This window comes from Ornithorhynchus anatinus, chromosome 12 (assembly GCF_004115215.2).
Source record: "Ornithorhynchus anatinus isolate Pmale09 chromosome 12, mOrnAna1.pri.v4, whole genome shotgun sequence".
Classification (NCBI taxonomy): Eukaryota; Metazoa; Chordata; class Mammalia; order Monotremata; family Ornithorhynchidae; genus Ornithorhynchus; species Ornithorhynchus anatinus.
Window position 1 is genome coordinate 470,363 of NC_041739.1, and position 15,464 is coordinate 485,826.

Sequence of the window (15,464 nt, forward strand, 5' to 3'; positions counted from 1 at the left end):
ACTCTCCCAAGCACTTATTCATTCATTCAATAGTATTTATTGAGCACTTACTATGTGCAGAGCACTGTACTAAGCGCTTAGAGTGTACAATTCGGCAACAGATAGAGACAATCCCTGCCCAATAACGGCTCATAGTCCAGTGCTCTGCACATGGTAAGTACTCAATAAATACCATTGACTGACTGGTTCTCCTCCTATCTCTCCGGTCACTCCTTCTCAATCTCTTTCACAGGTTCCTCCTCTGCCTCCCACCTTCTCCGAGTCCCTCGGAGCTCCGTTTTGGATCTCCTAATCTCTATCTACATCCACTCCCTTGGAGAATTCATTCACTTCCTCGATCATCCCCACACAGATGATTCCTAAATCTAACCTCTCCAGCCCCAACCTTTCTCCTCTGCAGTTTCACATTTCCTCCTGCCTTCAAGGCATCTTTGCATAGATGTCCCACTGGCAAAGAGTCTCGTCCAAAACCGAACTCACTTTCCCTCCCAAATCCTCTCCTCTTTCTAACTTACCATCACTTTTGACAACACCATCATCCTCTCTGTGTCTCAAGCCTGCGGCCTTGGCATTATTCTTCACTCCTTCCTCTTTTTCAACCCATATAATCAGTCACCAAATCCTGTCAGTTCTTCCTTCAGAACCTCTCCAGAATCTGCCCCTTCTCCATCCAAACTGAAAAGAAGGCAGTCTGAGAACTTATCACATCCCACCTTGACTCCTGCATCAGCCTCTTGGCAGACCTCCCTGCCTCCAGCCTCTCCCTCTGTCCTTTCTAGTCCACACTATACTGTTGTCTGGATCATTTTTCTAAAACATAATTTTGTATCACTTTGCAAATATCTTCCCTTCTCCTCAACAGCCTCCAAAGACTATTCATTCCTCCCTACATCAAGCAGAAACTCCTCACCATTGGTTTTAAGGGCCTCAATCAACTCTCCATCCTCACTGCAGCCCAGCTCAAACACCACTCCTCTCGAGGCAACCTATGCACTGCACCTCACGCTCATCTCTTGCTATCAAACCTCTTGCCCATGCCTTTCCTCCTTCGCGGAACTCCTTCCCCACCTCACATCTGGCAGACTACTGTTCTCCCACATCTTCTAGGCCCTTCTGAAATCACATCTCTTCCAGTAGGCCTTCCCTGATTATTCCCCTCCCTATTTTCCCTCCCTACTTCCTCAATCATGCACTTAGACCCATCCCCTTAGCATTTAACTGCTGTGGGTTTAAGAGTGAACATCTACGTCCATATCCTTATACTCAGCTGCTTTGCTTACCTGTAACTCTGAGCGCGTTGTGGGCAGGGAATGTGTCTGTTTATGGTTGTATTGTACACTCCCAACCACTTGGTACAATGCTCTGCACACAGTAAAAGCTCAATAAATGCAACTGAGTGAATGCCCTGTCTCATCCTTTAAACTGTAAACTCCTTATCTCTGAGCAGGAAACACGTCTACCAACTCTACTGTAATCTCCCAAGCACTTCATACACTGCTGTGCACAAACTAAGCGCTCAAATACCAATGATCAACTGACAGCCTGCATCACCAAAGTATCTGAGTATTCGCACCCTTTCCTAGCCCCCACTAGCAATTACGAACATATTTTTATACTCGGTTGCTGCCCTTAAGTGTAATTTTAGTTTCCACCTCCCCGACTAAATTGTAAGCTCCTTAAGGACAGGGAATAGGACGACGGCATTTAAGTGCCAAGCAGTGTACTAGGCACTGGGATACATTCAAAACCACCAGATCAGACATAGTCCCTGTCCTTCATAAACATCCAGTCCAAGGAGGAGGGAGTAGAGGTATTTAACAGATTAAAGGGGGAGGGAACAGAGGAACAGAGAGGTTGAATAACTTGTCCAGAGTCACACAGTAGGTCAGTTATCAGAGCAGGGATTAGAACCCGCGTCCTCTGACTCTCAGGGTTGGATCTTATCTAGTAAGCCTACTCTACTCTCCCAGCTGGTTAGTAGAGTGCTTTGTGCAAATCAAGCCCTCGAATACTATGGATTGATTCCTTTCCAGTCTTGGTCTGGCCCAGTCTAGCCCAATTCCCTTTAAGTACTAGCCACACTTAATCATTCTTTCCACACCACCGCTTGACCGCTCAAAATAATTGTAACAATGAAAATAATAGTGATAACAAAAAACTGTTAGGTGTTTACTATGTGTCAAGCACTAATGTAGATTCAAAATAATCAGATCAGACGACACCTGTCCTTCATGGGGGATCACAGCTGTGTGACCTTGGGTAGGTCACTTAACTGCTCTGTGCCTCTGTTACCTCATCTGTAAAATGGGGATTAAGATGGTGAACCCCATGTGGGACAGGGACTGTGTCTGACCTGACTAGCTTGAATCTGCCCCTTAGTAGAGTGCCTGGCACATAGCAAGTGCTTACCAGATACCATTTAAAAAGAAAAAAAAAGAGGGAGAACAGGTGTTTAATCCCCATTTTACAGATGAATAAATGGAGGCCCAGAGAGGTTAAATGACTTGCCCAAAGTCACACAGCACACAAGTGACACGACCAGGACTAGGTTCAGGGTGCCAGGCCTGGGTGAGAGAGTGTGGATGGCCCAGTGCTGTCTGTCCCTCCTAGTGGAAGCCAGTTGAGAGCATGAGCCTCCAGGGGTAATGGTGGTATTGATTAAGCACTTACTATGTGTAAAGCACTGTCCTAAGCGCTGGGGGGGATACAGGGTGATCAGGTTGTCCCATGTGGGGCTCACAGTTTGAATCCCCATTTTACAGATGAGGTAACTAAGGCACAGAGAAGTGAAGCGACTTGCCCAAAGTCACACAGCTGGCAAGCGGCGGAGCCGGGATTAGAACCCATGACCTGTGACTCCCAAGCCCAGGCTCTTTCCACCGAGCCACGCTGCTTCTCCAAGCGCTCAGTAGAGTGATCTGCACACAGTAAGCTCTGAGGAAATACGACTGAATTGAATCGGGAAAAGCGGATCTCCAGTCTCAGGTCACCTGCAGCTCTTTGGGGTCTGCACAAGAGTAGGGTGGAGAGGGATGGGGAGAGCGCTCCGTAGCTCAGCAGTGTTCTCGTCCCCCTCCCCCAGGGCACCGCTACCGGAGCTACTTCCTGGAGCCGAAGGGCAGGTGGGCCTCCCTCCCCGGCGCGTGACCCCATGGGCCTCCCCGACGGGCAGCGGGGCCACTCTGGGTTGCAGCCATTGCAAGAAACCACCTGGTTCCCCCGCACAGCGGACGGGAAGATGAAGGAGGGTCCAGGGTCGAGGGGACAGAAGTCAAGACAGGCATGGGGTGGTGAAGGCAAGACAGGTCCCCGGCCAGGGTGTCCACGCCTGGCCAGAGTGGGATCCAGGCCCACTGTCCAGCTGCCTGGTGTCCAGTCTGGGTGAGCAGACAAAGCCCCAGAAGTGGCTTGGGCTCACCCTGACCCTTGAGAGGCTGTGGGAGCCCGTCCAGTGCCCTAGCGACTGGGCCCAAACACCTCACCTCTCCTCCCTTCTCTCTTTCTACTGCCCACCCCGTAGGCTCCGCTCCTCTGCCGCCCACCTCCTCACCGTGCCCCGTCCTCGTCTATCCCGCTATCGACCCCTGGGCCACGTCCTCCCGCCATCCTGGAATGCCCTCCCTCCTCACCTCCGCCAAACTCACTCTCTTCCCCTCTTCAAAGCCCTACTGAGAGCTCACCTCCTCCGAGAGGCCTTCCCACACTGAGCTTCCCCTTTTCCCTCTGCTGCCTCTCTGCCCCCCCTTCACCTCCCCTCAGCTAAGCCCTTTTCCCCCCCTTTCCCTCTGCTCCTCCCCCCTCCCATCCCCTCCCGGCGGCACTGTGCTCATCTGCTCATTTGTCCCTATTTTTATTACCCTATTTATTTTGTTAATGAGGTGTACATGCCCTCGATTCTACTTATTGCTATTGTTTTGGTCTGTCTCCCCCGATTAGACTGCGAGCCCGTCAGTGGGCAGGGATTGTCTCTATCTGTCGCCGAATTGTCCATTCCAAGCGCTTAGTACGGTGCTCTGCACACAGTAAGCGCTCAATAAATACTATCGAATGAAAGCCCGACCCAGGGCTGGCCACAGTGGGGGCAGTGCCCGGGCCTCAGCCAGCCTGCAGTTCCACTGCCCGGGCAGGATTAGAGCCGGCCACTGCCTCTCACTGTTCAGCCAATCCCCACCGGACTCCCGCCCCACCTCCTGGCCCGCCCACCTCCCCCCAGCCCCGGGCCTCAACGACGATGCCAAAGTCCAGCCCAGCGCGGGCCCCGGGGCACGGGCAAGGTGCCAGGGCAGAGACACACACCCCACCGCTGAGAGCCTCTCGACTTCTCCAGCGGCTCTCCCCAGCCCCGGCCGCCATCCGTCCCCCGCCGGCCTCCTCCCGCCACACAGACACCCGCGCCTCACAAGGCGGCAACCAGGAATGCGGGAGCGCCATAGCTGAGAGGCCTGGGACTCGGCCGAGGCTATTTCTGTCCCGCCGGGCTGACGGGAGAGGACGGCCAAGTCTGGAAAGGACACCGCATCACCCCAAACTGCCGGGCCGGGCCCAGTCCGCGACGGACTCCGCGAGCCCCTCCCGTCTAGGTCCACTCTCCAGCGGGCCCGAGACCAGGCCCCGGCGGGATCATCCCCCAGCTCCCTCCCCGTAGCTCCGGTGGTGCGTGCTCTTTGCAGGTTCTCGGGATCAGCTTACGAGGCAGGACGCCAAATGCCACCACGGTAAAGGTCACCTACCACCCAGAGAAGCCGCCCCATGCCCGGCTGGGGCCCCGGCCCGCCCGGACCGTCGCCCGTTGGGCACGGTGGCATCGACGGGCCCGGCTCTCTGGAACATCTTGGGGCAACGCGGGGGACAGGTCCTCTGCTCGGGCATCCGTTCCCTCACTGTCCTCCCTAACCTCTGGGGAGCAGAGAGAAGGTCAAAGGGCACCCAGGTCGCAGGACAGCTGGGCAGTGCAGGGGGAGGGGGCACTTGGATGGCAATATCAGCATGTACTCTCCCAAGCGCTTAGTACAGTGCTCGGCACACAGTAAGAGCTTATCAAATGCGATTGAATGAATGACCACAACTGCTCGGGCTCAGATAGTGAGCTGGCAGCCCACCGGGTTCTGCTGGGCCCCCGACTCCCCCGGCAGCCCCTCCCAGCCCGGAACCCCACCGATGGGTCAGTGATGCCCAACGGTAAGCTCAATGTGGGTACGGAATCCATTCGTTCACTCGTATTTAATGAGCGCTTACTCTGTGCGGAGCACTGTACGATTCGGCAACAGATAGAGACCATCCCCGCCCAATGACGGGCTCACAGTCTAAACGGGGGAATGTGTGGGTTCCATTGTACTCCCCCCGGCGCTTAGTACAGTGCTCTGCACAGAGTAAGAACGGACCGACTGACGGAGGGCACAGGTGCAGGGCTGGGGGCGTTGGGATGGGGGTCTCTGGAACCAGCCAGAGCTGCCAGAGCGCAGGTTTTAACTCCCACTTGGGCCGGAGCGGGACGGCGGGACCAGCGGCGCCGGTCCAGGAACCCGCACCAGCCTGCGTAGGAAGCGTGGCAGGAAACGATTGTGCACGTGGCACAGGAGCAGACGACAACTACGGTTTGCGCTTTCCTCTACTCACCCACCACAATCCGGCACCGACAACCTCCGACACGCCGGGGGGTCCCTGTGAGCCCACGGGAGCAGACATCTCGTCGCGGAGAGAGCACGGGGCCGGGGTGTCAGAAGGTCATGGGTTCTAATCCCAGCCCCGCCACTTGTCTGCTCTGTGACCTGGGGCAAGTCACTTCGCTTCTCTGTGCCTCAGTGACCTCATCTGTAAAATGGGAATCGAGACTGGGAGCCCCACGTGGGACAGGGGCTATGTCCAATCTGATTTACTTGTATCCAACCCAGCACTTTTAGTACAGTGCCTGGCACACGGTAAGCGCTTACCAAATGCCACTGTGAGCGTGGCTCAGTGGAGAGAGCCTGGGCTTCGGAGTCAGAGGTCATGGGTTCGATTCCCGGCTCTGCCACTTGTCAGCTGTGTGACTGCGAGCGAGTCACTTCACTTCTCTGTGCCTCAGTGACCTCATCTGTAAAATGGGGATTAACTGTGAGCCTCACGTGGGACCACCTGATTCCCCTGTAATAATAATAATAATAATGTTGGTATTCGTTAAGCGCTTACTACGTGCAAGCACTGTTCTAAGCGCTGGGGAAGGTACAGGCTAATCGGGTTGTCCCACGTGAGGCTCACAGTTAACCCCCATTTTACAGATGAGGTCACTGAGGCCCAGAGAAGTGAAGTGACTTGCCCGCAGTCACACAGCTGCCAAGTGGCGGAGCCGGGATTCAAACCCATGACCTCTGACTCCCAAGCCCGGGCTCTTTCCACTGAGCCACGCTGCTTCTCTACCCCAGCGCTTAGAACAGTGCTCTCAACATAGTAAGCGCTTAACAAATACCAACATCATTATTATTAGCACAACTTTGCTTATCATTATTAATAATAATAATGGCATTTAAGCACTTACTGTGTGCCAAGCACTGTTCTAAGCACTGGGGTAAGATACAGGGTCATGGAGTTGTCTCCCGTGGGGCTCACAGTCTTCATCCCCCTTTTACGGATGAGGTAACCGAGGCACAGAGAAGTGAAGTGCTTGGGCAAGTGGGGAGAGGGCAGGATGAGCGTTTACAGAAGCAGGGAAAGGGTGGGCACAGAAAAGCTGGGAGTGGAGCCGGAGGGCAGTCGGCTCAGACAAACAACGGCAACTATTTCTCCCCCACCAGTAGGGCGAGCACAGGGAATCCAATCCCACGGAGAGATGGGCGGCTGGGAACCTCAGCAGGTCCAAAGGGGTTTGCAGAGAGCGTCCGTGCAAACGCACTGGACGAAGAGCCAAGGGAGAAGCGGAGAAGAGTCGGGGGAGTAGGAGGGTCTGTGTTGGGTCAGTCAATCGTACTTAGGAATAAAAAATAACCACGATCGTGGTATTTGTTAAGCGCTTACTACACGCCAGGCGCTACTAAACGCCGGGGCAGATGCAATGTAATTGGGTAGGACACGGTCCCTGTCCCACATGGGGCTCCCGATTAGACCGTAAGCCCGTCAAACGGCAGGGACCGTCTCTATCTGTTGTCGACTTATTCATTCCAAGCGCTTAGTACGGTGCTCTGCACCGTAAATAAATAAATAAATACTATTGAATGAATGAATGGGGCTCACAGTCTTAATCCCCATTTTACAGATGAGATAGAGAAGCAGCGTGGCTCAGTGGAAAGAGCACGGGCTTTGGAGTCAGGGCTCATGAGTTCGAATCCCAGCTCTGCTACTTGTCGGCTGGGTGACTGTGGGCAAGTCACTTAACTTCTCTGTGCCTCAGTTCCCTCATCTGTAAAATGGGGATGAAGACTGTGAGCCCCACGTGGGACAACCTGATTCCCCTGTCTACCCCAGCGCTTAGAACAGTGCTCGGCACATAGTAAGCGCTTAACAAATACCAACATTATTATTATAACTGAAGCACCCGTCCTACCACTGACCTGGAACACCCTCCCTCCTCACCTCTGCCAAACTCACTCTCTTCCCCTCTTCCAAGCCCTACTGAGAGCTCACCTCCTCCGGGAGGCCTTCCCACACTCAGCCCTCCCTTTCCCTCTGCTCCTCCTCCCCATCCCTCCTCCCTCCCTCTGCTCTACCCCCTTCCCCTCCCCACAGCACTTGTGCAGATTTATATATATTATTTATTACTCTATTCCTTTTGTTAATGATGTGTCTATAGCTATGATTCTATTTATCTTGATGGTATTGACGCCTGACTACTTGTTCTGTTTTGTTGACTGTCTCCCCCGTTTAGACTGTGAGCCCGCTGTTGGGCAGGGATGGTCTCTATCTGTTGTCGAATTGTCCATTCCAAGCGCTTAGTACAGTGCTCGGTACATAGTAAGCGCTCAATAAATACGACTGAATGAATGAATGAGGATGGAAGGAAGGTGGGAGGAGGGCGGCTGGGGAGTCGTTCAAGACTGTGACCCCGTTGTTGGGTAGGGATTGTATCTTTGAATTGTAGGGATTGTATCAGAGAAGCAGCGTGGCTCAGTGGAAAGAGCCCGGGCTTGGGAGTCAGAGGTCATGAGTTCGAATCCCAGCTCTGCCACTTGTCAGCTGGGTGACTGTGGGCAAGTCACTTCACTTCTCTGGGCCTCGGTGACCTCATCTGTAAAATGGGGATGAAGACTGTGAGCCCCACGTGGGACAACCTGATTCCCCTATGTCTACCCCAGCGCTTAGAACAGTGCTCTGCACATAGTAAGCGCTTAACAGACACCAACATTATCATTATTATTATCTTTGTTGCCGAATTGTTCCTTCCACGCGCTTAATACAGTGCTCTGCAGTCGGCGCTTGTCTCTGTCGTCGAACTGTACCGTCCGAGCGCTTAGTACAGTGCCCTGCACCCAGTCGGTGCTTGTCTCCGTCGTCGAACTGTACCGTCCAAGCGCTTAGTACAGTGCCCAGCACCCGGTCGGCGCCTGTCTCAGGCGCCGAACTGTACCGTCCAAGCGCTTAGTACAGTGCCCTGCACCCGGTCGGCGCTTGTCTCTGTCGCCTAATTGTACTGTCCAAGCGCTCAGTACGGTGCTCTGCACCCAGTAAGCGCCCAATTAATAATAACAATGGCATTTGTTAAGCGCTAACCTACATGCAAAGCACTGTTCTAAGCGCTGGGAGGTTACAAGGTGATGAGGTGGTCCCCCGTGGGGCTGCCGGTCTTCACCCCCTTTTCCAGACGAGGTCACTGCGACCCAGAGAGGAGAAGTGACTGGCCTAGAGTCCCCCAGTTGACAGGAGGCGGCATTTGAACCCACGACCTCGGGATCTTTCCACTGAGCCACGCCGCAAATACGACTGAAGACGGAGGAGGGGGAGCGCGGGGCCGGGGGAGGGGCGGTGGGCCGGTGCCAGCCCCCCCAGCGTAAAATCGGGAAGGGGGGGTGGTCCAGCACGGACCCCCGGACCGCAGGACGGGACCCCCGCGCCCGACGGTCCCCTGCAGCCCCACGCAACTCCCTGCAACCCCGCTGAGCCCCGCGCAACCCCACGCAGTCCCCTGCAGCCCCACGCAGCTCCCTGCAGCCCCACGCAACTCCATGCAGCCCCGCTGAGCCCCACGCAACTCCCTGCAGCCCCGCTGAGCTCCCTGCAGCCCCACGCAACTCCCTGCAGCCCCGCTGAGCTCCCTGCAGCCCCACGCAACTCCCTGCAACCCCGCTGAGCCCCACGCAACCCCACGCAGTCCCCTGCGGCCCCACGCAGCTCCCTGCAGCCCCACGCAACTCCACGCAGCCCCGCTGAGCCCCACGCAGCCTCCTGCAGCCCCACGCAACTCCACGCAACCCCGCTGAGCCCCACGCAGCTCCCTGCAGTCCCACGGAGCCCCACGCAACCCTGGGCAGCCCCGCGCAGCTCCCTGCAGCCCCACGGAGTCCCACGCAACCCTGGGCAGCCCCACTCGGTCCCCTGCGGTCCCACGGAGCCCCCGCAACTCCCTGCAACCCCCCGGAGCTCCCCGCAGCCCCCTGCAGCGCCCGGCAACTCCCCGCAGCCCTCTGCAACTCCCCGCAGCCCCCCGCAGGCCGGCGACGCGGGCCCGGGAGTCGCGGGGCGGCCCGGCCCGGCCCGGCCCGGCCGACGGGGATGAGGACGCCCGCAGCCGCCGCAGCTGTGCAACCGGGAGCGGGAAGGGGAAAGTGGGGAGGGGGGAGAGAGGGGGACGGCAGAAGAAGTTGTTTCGGAAGCCCCGGGCCCGTCTTACCTGCCACGCCAAACCGGACTCGCTCCCGGCCCCGGCAGACCGAGCGAAGGGGAGGGGAGGGGAGGGGACGGGAGGGGAGGGGGGGCGGGGCGGGGGCGGGAGCTGCACCTGCCGCAGCGCACCTGGGCCCCGCCCCCCCCAGCCCGGACGGGAGGGGGAGGGGGAGAAGGGGAGGGACAGGGGGAGGGGCCCCCCAACACCCCGCCCCCCGACCCATCCAATCCCCAGCCCGCCCGGGGCCCCGAGGGGCGGGGCCTAAAGGGGGCGGGGCGGGAGAAAGCCCCGCCCCCCGCCACAGCCCATCCCGCTCCGAGTCGGGGGCGGGGCCTAAGGGGGGGGTTAGGAGAAAGCCCCGCCCCCCGCCGCGGCCAATCCCGTTCCGAGCCGGGGTGGGGGCGGGGACTAAGGGGCGGGGCAAGAGCCAGCCACGCCCCCGGTCCCCTCCGATCCCGCTTCGAGCCAGGGAGATGGGCGGGGCCTAAGGGGACGAGTTAGGAGAAAGCCACGCCCCCCGCCGCGGCCAATCCCGAGCCCGGCCGAGGCCTGAAGGGGGAGGGGGACTTGGGGGGGGGCAGGAGAAAGCCCCGCCCCCCGCCGCAGCCAATCCCGCTCCGAGCCGGGACGAGGGGCGGGGCCTAAAGGGGGCGGGGCAGAGGGAAACCACGCCCCCCGCCGCGGCCAATCCCGAGCCCGGCCGGGGCCGGAAGGGGGCGGGGACTGGGGGGCAGGAGAAAGCCCCGCCCCCCGCCGCATCCAATCCCGCTCCGAGCTTGGGCGATGGGGCGGGACTTAAAGGGGCGGGGCAAGATAAACCCCGCCCTTCGTCGGCTCCAATCCGGCTCCGAGTCTGGGAGGGAGGCGGGGCCTAAAGGGGCGGGGCAAGAGAAGTGAAGTGACGAGCCCGGAGGGCGGGGCTTCAAGGGGGAGGGTGCAGGATAACAATGATAATAACAATAATAATAATAATAATAATAATAATAATGTTGGTAGTTGTTAAGCGCCTACTATGTGCCGAGCACTGTTCTAAGCGCTGGGGTAGACACAGGGGAATCGGGTTGTCCCACGTGAGGCTCACAGTCTTCATCCCCACTTTCCAGATGAGGGAACTGAGGCACAGAGAAGTGAAGTGACTTGCCCAAGGTCACACAGCTGACAAGTGGCCGAGTCGGGATTCGAACCCATGACCTCTGACTCCAAAGCCCGTGCTCTTTCCGCTGAGCCACGCTGCTTCTAAACGCTGTTCTAATCGCTGGGGTAGATAGAGGGTCATCGGGTGGTCCCACGTGAGGCTCACAGTCTTCATCCCCATTTTACAGATGAGGGAACTGAGGCTCAGAGAAGGTAAGTGACTTGCCCACAGTCCCCCAGCTGAAAAGTGGCAGAGTCCGGATTCGAACCCATGACCTCGAACTCCCAAGCCCGCTCTTTCCACTGAGCCACGCTGCTTCCCAATGATGATGAGGAGGAGGAGGAGGAGGAGGAGGAGGAAGAACCTCATCCTGCTGGGAGCTTGGGCGAGGGGGCGGGGCCGCAGAAAGCTCATTCATTCATTCATTCATTCATTCATTCATTCATTCATTCATTCGTATTTCTTGAGCGCTTCCTATAAATAATAAATAATCATACTAATGATGATAGCATTTGCTAAGCGCTTGCGATGTACCAAGCACTGCTCTAAGCGCTGGGGGGATACTAGGTCATCAAGTTGCCCCCCACTGTGAGGCTCGCAGTCTGAATGCATCCCCATTTTCCAGATGAGGTCACTGAGGCACCGAGAAGTCAAGTGACTTGCCCAGAGTCCCAGAGCTGACAAGTGGCGGAGCCGCGACCTCTGGCTCCCAAGCCTGGGTTCTTTCCGCTGAGCCACCCTGCTACTCTAAATAATAATAAGTAATAAATAATAATAATAATAATAATAACATTTGTTAAGCGCTTACTATGTGCAAAGCACTGTTCTGAGCACTGTGGAGCATACAAGGTGATCAGGATGTCCCACGTGGGGCTCCCAGTCTTCATCCCCATTTTACAGATGAGGTGACTGAGGCCCAGAGAATAGTAATAATGATGACATTTGTTAAGCGCTTACTACGTGCAAAGCACTGTTCTAAGCACTGGAGGGGATACAAGGTGATCGGGTTGTCTCATGTGGGGCTCGCAGTCTTCATCCCCATTTTACAGATGAGGTCACTGAGGTCCAGAGAATAATAATAATGATGATGACATTTAAGCGCTTACTATATGCAAAGCACTGTTCTGAGCACTGAGGGGATACAAGGTGATCAGGTTGTCTCACGTGGGGCTCACAGTCTTCATCCCCATTTTACAGATGAGGTCACTGAGGTCCAGAGAATAATAATAATGATGATGACATTTAAGCGCTTACTATGTGCAAAGCACTGTTCTGAGCACTGAGGGGATACAAGGTGATCAGGTTGTCCCACGTGGGGCTCACAGTCTTCATCCCCATTTTCCAGATGAGGTCACTAAGGCCCAGAGAAGTGAAGTGACTTGCCCAGGGTCATACATCTGACAAGTGGCGGAGTCGGAATCAGAACCCATGACCTCTGACTCCCAAGCCCGGGCTTTTCCCACTGAGCCCCGCTGCTGTGCTTCGCACATAGTAAGCGCTCAACAAATGACATCATTATGACTACAACTGGGCCACAGATAGAGACAATCCCTGGCCAGTGACGGGCTCACAGACAATTGCCGAATTGTCCATTCCAAGCGCTTAGTCCAGCGCTCTGCACATAGTAAGCGCTCAATAAATACCACTGGATGAGTGAACGACTCGGGCACGCCCCCGGGCGGCCGGGGCAGAGACCCTGGGCAGGACCGCGGGGCGAGGAAGGGGCGGCGTTGCCCTCGGGGGCCGCGCTCGGAGGGGCAGGGCCGGCCCAAGCCATCGTCCAGCAGGAATTCATTCATTCGATAGTATTTACTGAGCGCTTACTATGTGCAGAGCACTGGACTGAGCGCTTGGAATGGACAATGCGGCGACAGATAGAGACCATCCCTACGTTCCGCTCAGTGACCTTGAGTTGCGCCCCGCCGCGGGCCCTTGCGGCGGGTTGGGCTGAGCAAAGCGAACTGATAACCGAGCAGCCGCGTGGCTCAGTAGAAAGAGCCCTGTCTTCGAAGTCAGAGGTTGTGGGTTCTGATCCCGGCTCGGCCGCTTGTCAGCTGGGTGAGCTTGGGCAAGTCACTTCACTTCTCTCATTCTCAGTTTCCTCATGGGTCAGATGGGAACGAAGACTGTGAGCCCTACATGGGACAAGCTCATTAGCTGGTATCTACCCCAGCGCTTAGAACAGTGCTGGGCACATAGTAAGAGCTTAACAAATAGCAACATTATCATGGTTGTTATTATAACTATGTTTTCCACAAGACCCTGGGCCTCCACGTTCGGGCGGACAATAATAACAATGATAATGGTATCTGTTCAGCGCTTACTATGTGCCGAAGCGGGGTGGCCTAGTGGGAAAAGCCCAGGCTTAGGAGTCAGAGGTCGTGGGTTCTAATCCCCGCTCCTCCACTTGTCAGCTGTGTGACTTTGGGCAAAGTCACTTAACTTCTCTGTGCCTCAGTCACCACATCTGTAAAATGGGGATTAAGAGTGTGAGCCCCACGAGGGACAACCTGATTTATCTTGTATCTACCCCAGCGCTTAGAACAGTGCTTGGCACATAGTAAGTGCTTAACAAATACCGGCATTATTATTATTATTATTATTCTAAGCCCCGAGGTAGATGCGAGGTAATCAGGTTGTCCTATGTGAGGCTCCCGGTCTTCATCCCCATTTTACAGGTGAAGGAACTGAGGCCCAGAGAAGTGAAGTGCAAGGTCATACAGCAGACAAGTAGTGGAAGTGGGACTAGAACCCACATCCTTTGACTCCCAAGCCCGTGTTCTTTCCGCTAAGCCACGCTTGACAGATCAGGGCACCTGCCTGGTACAGTGCTAAGCGCTTAGTGCAGTGCTTTGCACACAGTAAGGGGGAAGCAGCGTGGCTCAGTGGAAAGAGCCTGGGCTTGGGAGTCAAAGGATGTGGGTTCTAGTCCCACTTCCACTACTTGTCTGCTGTATGACCTTGGGCAAGCCTCATGTGGAACAACCTGATGACCCTGTATCTACCCCAGCGCTTAGAACAGTGCTCTGCACATAGTAGGCGCTTAACAAATACCAACATTATTATTATTATTATTATTATTATTATTATTAGATCCAAAGTCTGAGCAGCAAGAACCTGTCCAGCCAGCTCCCTCTCCCCAGAGAGACCATTCTGCTCCCCAGAGAGCACAATTCCTACCCAAATGGGCTTTGGAGTCCGAGGTCATGGGTTCGAATCCCAGCTCTGCCACTTGTCAGCTGTGTGACTGTGGGCAAGTCACTTAACTTCTCTGTGCCTCAGTGACCTCCTCTGTAAAATGGGGATGAAGACTGTGAGCCCCACGGGGGACATCCTGATTCCCCTGTGTCATACCCTTAACCATACCATACCCTTAACTCTCCTCTTTCCAGTGCGGCCTAGTGGAAAAAGCCCAGGCCGAGGAGTCAGAGGACCCGAGTTCTCCTCCTGACTCCACCACTAGCTTGCTGTGTGACCGTGGGCGAGTCACCTAATTTCTCTGGACCTCAGGTTCCTCATTCTAAAAGGAGAGCTCGATTCCCTTTCTTGCTCCTTCTTGGATTATGAATTTAGGATAGGGACTGTGTGTGACCTAATTATCTTGTATCTACGCCAGGAAGCAGCGTGGCTCAGTGGAAAGAGCCCGGGCTTGGGAGTCAGAGGTCATGGGTTTGAATCCCGCCTCTGCCCCTTGTCAACTGTGTGACGGTGGGCAAGTCACTTCACTTCTCTGTGCCTCAGTTACCTCATCTGTAAAAATGGGGATTAAGACTGTGAGCCTCACGTGGGACCACCTGATGACCCTGTACCTACCCAAGTGCTTAGGACAGTGCTCTGCACATAGTAAGCGCTTAACAAATACCAACATTATTATTACAGTCCTGGGCACATAGAAAGTGGTTAACCTTATTATTAGTGTCCATCTCTGCCTCTCCCTCAGTGACCGGATACAGATTATCCCACCCCTCTGGCTTCTTTTTCCACCCCCGACTCCAGTCACACCTGCGGCGGGCAGGGGAGAGGAGAGACGGGTGGGGGACTGACCTGCGTTTACTGGTGAACGTTCTGACTTCCTAAAGATTTAACGAGCTTGGGGATGCTGCCAGCTTCCCCCTGGACTGCCAGAGCAACGTGGCCAGCTGGTGGTTGACACCGGACGCCTCTGGGCCCGCGCCTGGTCCGTTGGGTTTGAATTCACCCCCGCCCTCAGTGCCCCTGGGTGATGCGGACGACCCAGCCCGAATCCCGGGGCCAGAGGGATGATCCCGGGTTAGGCCCTTCCCATCCCACGGGCCCCGGGAGTGGGAAGGAAGAAGGTCAGACATGACTCGGGGTGGCATTAGGGAACAGAGAGGAGGAGAGGATGACCTGGGGGCTGGGCCGGGGCCGGAGAGTCCCACAAGGTCTCGGGGTTGAGCAGGAACGCAGAGTGTCCTGGAAACCGTCCCCTCCTCCACAGTCCCCGGCACCGGGCGGGGAGAGGAGCCGGAGGGAGGCCGGAGCGGACCGGACGTCCGAGCAGTCGGAAGCATCCGCCCC

At 56.1% G+C, this 15,464-nt stretch overlaps 1 protein-coding gene across 2 annotated transcripts in view; it reads right to left on the bottom strand.

Moving 5' to 3' along the window:
• MTUS1 (microtubule associated scaffold protein 1) overlaps positions 1–9,869 on the bottom strand; it is a 56,857-nt gene extending 46,988 nt beyond the window's left edge. For both annotated transcript variants that reach the window (XM_029076475.1, XM_029076473.1), the window contains exon 1: positions 9,797–9,869. The gene's annotated coding sequence lies outside the window, so the exon portion shown is untranslated. The remainder of the gene's footprint in view (positions 1–9,796) is intronic.
• Between the last annotated feature and the right edge of the window lie 5,595 nt (positions 9,870–15,464).